This window comes from Olea europaea, chromosome 12, assembly GCF_002742605.1.
Source record: "Olea europaea var. sylvestris chromosome 12, O_europaea_v1, whole genome shotgun sequence".
Classification (NCBI taxonomy): domain Eukaryota; kingdom Viridiplantae; phylum Streptophyta; class Magnoliopsida; order Lamiales; family Oleaceae; genus Olea; species Olea europaea.
In genome coordinates, this window is record NC_036248.1 from 2,310,810 (window position 1) to 2,319,618 (window position 8,809).

General features: G+C 36.8%; 1 pseudogene; it reads right to left on the reverse strand.

Annotated features, from left to right (window-relative positions):
- The window catches only part of LOC111405157, a 19,407-nt pseudogene that overhangs the window by 8,578 nt on the left and 2,020 nt on the right, over nucleotides 1-8,809 (reverse strand).

Here is an 8,809-nt window from a genome sequence, read left to right on the forward strand (position 1 = left end):
TAAAGTGTGGTGACACTTAAATGAACACGTGGATGTTTGTTATAGAACAAAACATTGGAGACCCGTCGAGAGATTCCACATGGATAACTATCTGAGTGTCAGTGGTTAATCTCTAACGTTCGGTAGTGAAATTGGTCCTTTGACTTGAGGTCGTCATGGTACCTTATATGAGGACAGTCATACTTTGGCGGTGTTGGATGTTGCTCTGAAAAGGGCCGCTAATACGACATCGTTCGGGTACGTCAAGAATCGTATGAAGGTTGTGATTGATCAATAAAGGATTCGTCACTCTTAGATAGTAGGAGATTATGATCTGCGTTTCATTCAATTAAGTCAATGATGAAATCCTTGGCCAAGGTGTACTCATAAGTCGAAAAGGAGTTTTCGACTTATATTGACTTAGTAGTGAAGTGAAAGATATGATCGATGATTGAGATTGACATAATTCCATATCTCGTAATTGATCGGATCATATTGACGAAGGGATTATAGTTTCACGGTAAACGAACGAATTTGGTTTTGTCATACCACGTGACATTTCCCGTCACATGTATTGCCCTGACACATTGCTAGATGTCAATCAGGGACGGCGAATGTGAATTGACGATAAATTAAAATGGTGTTTTAATTTATCAATTTTGATTAGATCAAAATAATATTTCACGTCGTTAGGCATCGTGGTCGGGAACCTAATGGGTCACACACAAAAGAGAATTGAAAGATTGCAAATTGCCAATTGGTTAATTTAACAATCGTTGAATAAATTAATTAATTGGATTTGTTATTTATATTTTCGAATTAATTAATTGGATTAATTAATTCACAGACCGGGTTTAATTAATTGGATTAATTAATTATTGGACCGGACCGGGCCGGGCCTGTTTGGTTTATATAAATACATAACTAGGGTTTGAGGTCCATTAAGGTTTTCATTATTCTTGCTGGCACAAGAGAAAACCCTAGAGGCTGCAATCATATTCTCTGTGTGGATCACCGTTGGAGGCTGGACAATTGGACAGCTGTGGTGGCAAATCAAGGTTGATTGAACGAAAAGAAAAGCAAAAGATTGCAGATCTGACAAAAGGTACAATCTTATCACAATTCCTAACCAAACACAATGAGATCTATTGGATGGGAATCGAAATAATTTAATTTTCCGCTGTGCATGTATAAGTAGATTCCCAACACAAACAACGAGGAACAATGGCAGAGTTCCGGCGAGAGTTTGAGATGCTAGCTGCTCCTTTGAAAGGGGTTTCGGACGAAGTGTTAGAAGGCACTTTTGTTAAAGGGCTGAGACTTGATATACGGGCTTAAGTGAGGCTACTCGGCTCAAATGGTTTAGGCCCAATTATGGAGGTTGCCCATAAGACTTGAGGATAAGAATCTGGTGTTAAAAAACATTCAGTCCATAGCTTATGAATCAATGAAACCCAATTCATCCCTCATTCAATTAGAGACAAAGAAGCTCCAGACGTTCCAGACAAAAACCATCACCGTGAAGGAGAAGACTCCCAGCAATCAGCAAGAAATTCCAGTCAAGCGCTTGACAAATGATTTCAATGCTAGCTTTGATCTTGGCATCAATAGAAGTATCTAACTTTGTCTTCAAGCTCCACCCACCACGGTGGAGGAGGCGGATGGTGGGGAGAGAACAGGGTAGGGAAAGAATCGAAAGATGAAGAGCGTTGTGTGGTGTACTCTTCTAATATTTTTCTTAATTTAGGGTTATATTTGTAAATTAGTAGTGGTGTATTTATAAAAAAATGTGTTTTAAATGTGGTGTATTTATAATGTGGTTTAAAAAATAGAAAGTGCAGCGGTAATATAATTACCTATGTGAAATAATGAGGATAAAGGTTGAGAAAATGAGGATCAATTTTGGTGATAACTACACCACAATACTATATTATGTTGTTTTTACGCAATAGGTCCTTTGGGGTTTTTAAGACCAACACGAGCACGGCGAACGGCACGACAGATGGCTTTGACAGCTTCCACCTGCCCAATGACCCATGTGTGGAGCGTCTCCTCCATCTTGATATGAGTGAGTTTCTCAACAGGTATTCCCGTCCAAGAAGAAACAATGTGCTTAATGTCAACTTCTGTCTTTATTGTGCTGTATTTATTAAAAATATTTTTTAATTATTGTGTGATTATAATGTGTTGTAGTAATTAAAATTTCTAGTAGTAATATAATTACCCATTCTACAATGTGCCATGATTAAACTCTCAATCCAAATTTTATTGTCTTACCGTCTCCGATCTCAAAATGATCGAACTATCCAATCTGAAAGACCCCTCTATCGATTTGAATCAAAATTACATGCCATAAGGTGACAATAATTCTAACCATAGGAATGATATTACTTGTTGACCTCCAAAAATGGCCCCAACAGGTTCCCTAGCCTCGTCCCCTCGATACCTGCGCATGTAGCACACCGTCAAGAGGCAAAGACGGCCGGACAAGAAAAATGTCCGGCGACCGTTTGCACTCCGACGGTCAAGTCAACGGCCGGAAGGAAATAAATATATAGAGTGCAATAATATGGAGATGGGGGTTTGGCTAGGAATGGAGAACATACCTTGATTGTGTGAGTTGAACCCATATATATAGAGAAATGGATGTGAAGCGGGCCAAACGGATTAGTGGGCCTAAGGGAAGTTGGACACGGGAACCAGCGTCATCAATCAAGACAATGGCTTTATATGGAAGGAAGCGATCACTGAAATATACAAACAGAATATTCAAAGATAAGCGGACAGTTTACGAGCAACACCTGGCTTTGGCGGGTACATAAGCGACTACTGCTAGGATCAGAAAACAACTAATGGGGGGATGGAAAGCACCGTTATTCAGATGTTTCAAATCCTCCTATCCCATTTCAACGTTACATTACGTCTACATGCTATTTACTGTAACCAGTAAACAATAAATTACAGATTACAATATAATATTTACATTTTTCTCCAGAAAAAAGTAGTACCTGATGTACTGGTATGACAGCTGAGCCGCAGAAACTAAAGCTTCATCATTGTAACGAAGCTTGTGATGGATTTCGTATAGTTCGCGAATCCCTTTTAAAATTTGTATGGTTTCATCCATAGGAGGCTTCAGGACCTTGACAGGCTGGAACCGTCTTTGTAATGCTGGATCTTTCTCAATGTGCTTTCTGTATTCGTCCAATGTAGTAGCCCCAATACACTGACATAAGCATGATAAAAAGATATCAAACAAATGTGGTGACTACTAAAAGATGGGGACAGACTTATGAAGCACTCCAGTTAAACTTAGTACGTACAAAATTGTGAGCCACTAAAATTCATTCAATAGTGCCATATAGGAAATAATCAAGGATTAATGCACCCAAGCAACCCTTTGCAAAACATAAGGAAATGAATTGTGGAACAAAGAGGATGATGAGATAACCAAAAAATAAAACAATTTCTAAAATGTCCACAAGGAAGAGTAATTCACATTTTTTAAGAACGTGATTAATGATACACACATCTGTACGCTATATGGAAGAGTTGAGGGTTCAATTTTGGCCCGAACAACCTGTAATTCACCCCGAGCTAGAGCAAGTTTCAAAATTTTTGCAGCATCAATCGCCCCCTCTGCTGCTCTTGCTCCTGCTCCTGCTCCTGCTCCTGCTCCAATCAATGTGTGAACTTCATCAATAAAAAGTATAATTTGGTTACCCTGTTTAATTTCCTCCATCAGCTTCTTCAGCCTTTCCTCAAATTCACCACGATACTTTGTCCCAGCAACAAGACGACCCACATCAAGGGTTATAACCTGAAAGGACACAAAAGGAATTTTAATTGTCATCCTAAAATACTGTAGGTTTTCAATATTTAATAGAAAGCATCAAAGTTATAATTATGAAATATATAAACTAAACGCACATATCACAGAACCAAATTGGCTATAGCATATGCTATATTTTGTTTCGAATCCAGGTCACATGAATAATTATAAAACCGAACAACCCCTCATACAACTGAGACCACCAAAGAAAGGAATTTTAACAAGAATGCATGTCAGGAAGTTGTTTTGACACTTATTTTTAAAATCTTCTTCAAAACTCTTAGTGGATCTCCAAGATCCACTACAAAGAGGGAAAAGATCTAACTTTTCAAATTTATAAAGAAATTACCAAATTGGGGCCCATGAAAAGAGCCATCCAACTCATACTTCTACACATGTAACATTTAGGGTCCGTTTGATTGTAAAGATGGAATTGAATTGAAAACGAATTTCAGGGAATTGAATTGCCTAGAAATTATTTTACTGGAAATTGTAAATTATTGTGTCTGATTGGTATAATTTTCCACGTGGAAAATGTTGAAATAAAAGTATTTTTTTGTATTCGATTGGCTTTGTTTTACATAAAAATTGTCAATTAAAGGGATAGAATTTACTGGTATTAGGGCTGAAATTTATTTCCATTGCCAAAAAAAAAATCAAGAAATTTATCAATTAAAGAGTAATATTTTTTTACAATAATTCTTCAAATTTGTTTCCATTGCCCAAAAAAAAAAAAAATGTAAACAGTAACCGAGAAAATCAATTCCCACCAAATTAGTGGGAATTGATTTTTCCACAAAAGCAAGAAAATTGCACTTCCCAATAAAATCAAGAATCTAAATTCCATGAAAAACTAAACTTTATCAAACAACTAAAAGTTGGAAAATGCAAGGTAAATTCCATTTTCCATGGAAAAAATTAACCAATCAAACACTACCTTAGGTTGCAGTTGGTGAACCCGAATAGACCGTAAAAAATTTAGCATAAAATTAGAATATATTGTAGTGGGTATGGTATTATGGTAGATTAAGGAGAATGACATTCTTTAATTTTAATTCGAAATAATGTCATTTAAATTACTTTATCTTATCAGCCTAACCCAACTCAACCATCAGCATTAAGTTATACGGTACGATTGATAATATAAATGACATTTTTAACTAAACAAACAAAAAATATATTATCTACACCATAATACCGTTCATCTAGTATTATCTATTCTAAATTTATACTACATTTCATATACGGTCTTATCCGTGGCACCAAACGCAACCTTAGGGTATCAAATAACTAATCTGCCTATTTCTCTTCAAGGTTTCACATAGTAATTTACCTTTTTCCCCTTAATGGTCTCGGGAACATCCCCATTGGCAATTCTCAGAGCAAGGCCCTCCGCAATAGCTGTCTTCCCAACGTCAGGTTCTCCAATGAGGCAGGGGTTATTTTTTGTACGCCGCCCCAAAATTTGAGTGACACATTCAATTTGCTGCAGCCTTCCAACAGCAGGGTCCAATTTACCCTAAAACCAAGACATCAAGCACCTTTGAGCTCTCTATGAATATGAAAAGTGTAGGCATCAAAAAATACAGTGAGAAGATTACCTCCTTAGCTAGCTTGGTTAAATTACTACCATACTCCACCAGTGTAGGCATCTTGTTGCCTAAGCTTCCACCTCCACCTCTACTTCCATCACCAGCACCAACAGCTTCCGAACTCTCGCCCACCATTCTAATAACCTAATTGCCCAAATGGATCAACATACAGTCAGTTTTAAGGGAATTGCGAAAATAGTCAACAGAAAGCAAAGACAAGTAGCAATTCTTGCCTGTGTACGAATATTACTTAGGTCAGCACCTAAGTTCTCTAGAACACGAGCTGCCACACCTTCACCCTCACGAAGCAATGCCAGCAGCAAGTGTTCTGATCCAATGTGATAGTGACCTATATCAAAAGGCAATAAATTTCAGAGTAAAAGAAATTGATAATAATCTATCCACACAAATAATCATGTGTAAATATGAATGAAGCTAAACATAAAAATAGAACCCTTATTTATAATTTTATATGCTGCCGGCCCCAAGTAGAGTGAAATAAGATTGGAACAATAAAACTGTATCTTAGAATTTGATGAAGTAAGAGCCTAACATAACATGTATCACACACTAAAAGAAATAATAAAAAAGTTACCTAGCTGGCCAGCTTCCTCTAGCAAGAGTTCTAAAACATGCTTTGCACGAGGAGTAAAAGGTATCTCCACATCAACGAATCCACTACCCCTTCCAATTATTTTCTCCACCTCCAAACAGGAATCTTTCAAATTAATTCCTATCGACTTGAGAACCTTAGCAGCAATGCCAGTGCCCTCACCAATAAGTCCCAACAGAATCTGCTCGGTTCCCACAAAATTATGACCAAGCCATCTTGCCTCCTCTTGTGCAAGCATGATAACTTTTATCGCTTTATCTGTAAAGCGCTCAAACATGGCTCGTGGTGCGATCCGGCATTTTCTTCGTCGAGTAACAGAGGTCACACCAGATACCTTCAATTGGAGTGACTGGCCAGTTTGCCTTAGCATCATATCTAAGGCATTAGGTCGTCGGAATTTTGAGAAATTCCTGATCCTTAGAGGCATATTTTGTACACAATGCAGCATTGTAACCATTCTTTTTGTATTCCCAATCCTTTAAATTGTCCATTCCTTTCCCCAGAAACTATATTAAGGATATTAGTTGACTGAACTAAAGCCATCGCCATGATTGCGTTAAAGGGATCTGCATATGAAATGACAATTAGACAGCTAAGATTGAAATCTAAAGACCATTATATAGTTGCGAGCACAAAAAATTTTACTTGGAAGCTCCAAAATATATTGCGAGCATAATATGCTAAAATTTCTTCTAGCAAGACGAGCTAAAATTTCTTAAGAACAGAAGCACATCAATGCTCCATGGAAATATGGAATAATTACATATGTTCACCATAACAGGAAAATGAATCCCATCTTCAACAAACATATATACCAAAAACAACAATTTCTTGAAAAATAGATCTTGTTGGAGGAATTTTGTGAATAGTGACGCCAAAATAAGTATAATGATGGTTTGTAAGTAGGGACAAAGCCGAGGCAAGAGTTGGACTCTTTGTCCTTAAGTCGAATTTGCCCCGCAACGGTGCCTACGGATTTCGGCAATCGACTCCCAAGATACAACGGCTACACTTGTGTTTGTAGCATTCCAAAATACAAGTACAACGAACCAAATTTAGGCTTATGTACTCCAAGGATGAAATGAAGGAAAATCAAAATAAATGAAATGATTTTGATTTTGGATAGAAGAGAGGATGAGAGATATTTTGCATATCAAATTGTGTGGAATAGGACGCCCAATGGGTCCTATTTATAGACCATGAAAGGGTGTGGACGAAATGGTTGAGGCCAAACCATGCACCATTTCCAAACAATGCACCTTTATGAAAAGGTGTCTATTCGCGGTTTACCAACCATGCGGTCGCACGGTCAATCCCCGTTTGTGCGCCCCGAAGCGGCGAAGTGGCAAACAATTTTGCCTAAACGGATTCAGTCGAGCTTTTGAGTATTTTGCCGAAGTCGATACGAAGTCACTTTAATCGATTTTCAATTCTCGATTTATTTAACCAATATCCAACAGATCTAACATATCTTCTTGAATCAAGGGAGTTGGCTGAAGGGATTGCACGCTCACGGCTAAGTCAATGCAATTATTCAACTTGACTAACTCCATAATCCCAAACTAAGGAGTAAGGAATAATCTCCTTAATTGAGAGAAACAATAAGAAATAAAAAATCCAATGGAAACACAAATTTTCGAGTATGGAACATGTCAAATTGAACCTCAAAAAGGGAGCCATAAAAATGGGCTTCTAAAAACTACAATACTACGCAACAAGTTTTTTGAGTTCTTTATCCTGAGTAAGCCAAATTCAGGGAGTCGAAATGCAGAGTGTTGAAATATATGAACCCTAATCAGCCAACATTCGATGGTATCATATGTTACAAGGTTTAACAAGAATAATATTAACAGAAAAAACCCCAGCGGATTATAGAGAACACTTTAGTGCATACTATTATTATAGAACTCACATCATATTACATACACATAAATCTATGACATAATTTCAGCACCCAGAGAAAACAATTGGGCAAGAACTTTAATAAGCCTTTGTTTGAGCCACATTATTTTCATAAGAATGTATTTTTGAATAGTATATTGATGGAAAATGTGTGGTTAAAAGATAAGAAAATGTTTTGAATTTACATGTAATATTATTTTATTGAAGAATGTGTGGTTGAAATGATATTAAATCACTGTTTAAAAATGTATTTTTTTTTTAAAGAATGTGGGTCAAACATGCCAAAGTAAAAAATCTAATTACAATGAAAGAAAACAAGCAACTCCTGTGTGTACAGGGTCAACCCTAAGATTTTTGAGGCCGCAAGCGACTAACTATTACGAGACCCTTGAACGTAATTTTTTTTTTTTTTTTTACAAGCATAACAAAATTAAATATAAAAATAAATAACATATATATTCAAACCAAAACTTTGTAAAATCCAAACAAAATCTCTCTCACAATCAAAACATTAGGTTAACATAATATTTAACCTTTTCACATTTTGAAATGCAAATTAATTATCAAACTATTCAAATTAAAATACATGATAGAAATTTCAAAACAAGAACTTGTAGAGAAACTAAAAGGAATTGAGAATTTGTGAAACACCAATGTAACCTCAATCTATACTACTACCTGCCTAACTAGGAGTGGGCAAAAACCGACCCAACCCGATCTGTTTAGGTCAGGTTTTTTTATTTTTTGGGCGGTTTTCGGTCTATCGGTTGTCAATCGGGTCGGGTTGCAGGTCAAACCAACCCGAATCGCCCGACCCGAACCGCATACATTAAAAAAAAAAAAAAAAAAGTGCCGGAAATGCGACATAAATATGGCAAAAAAAAAAGAAGC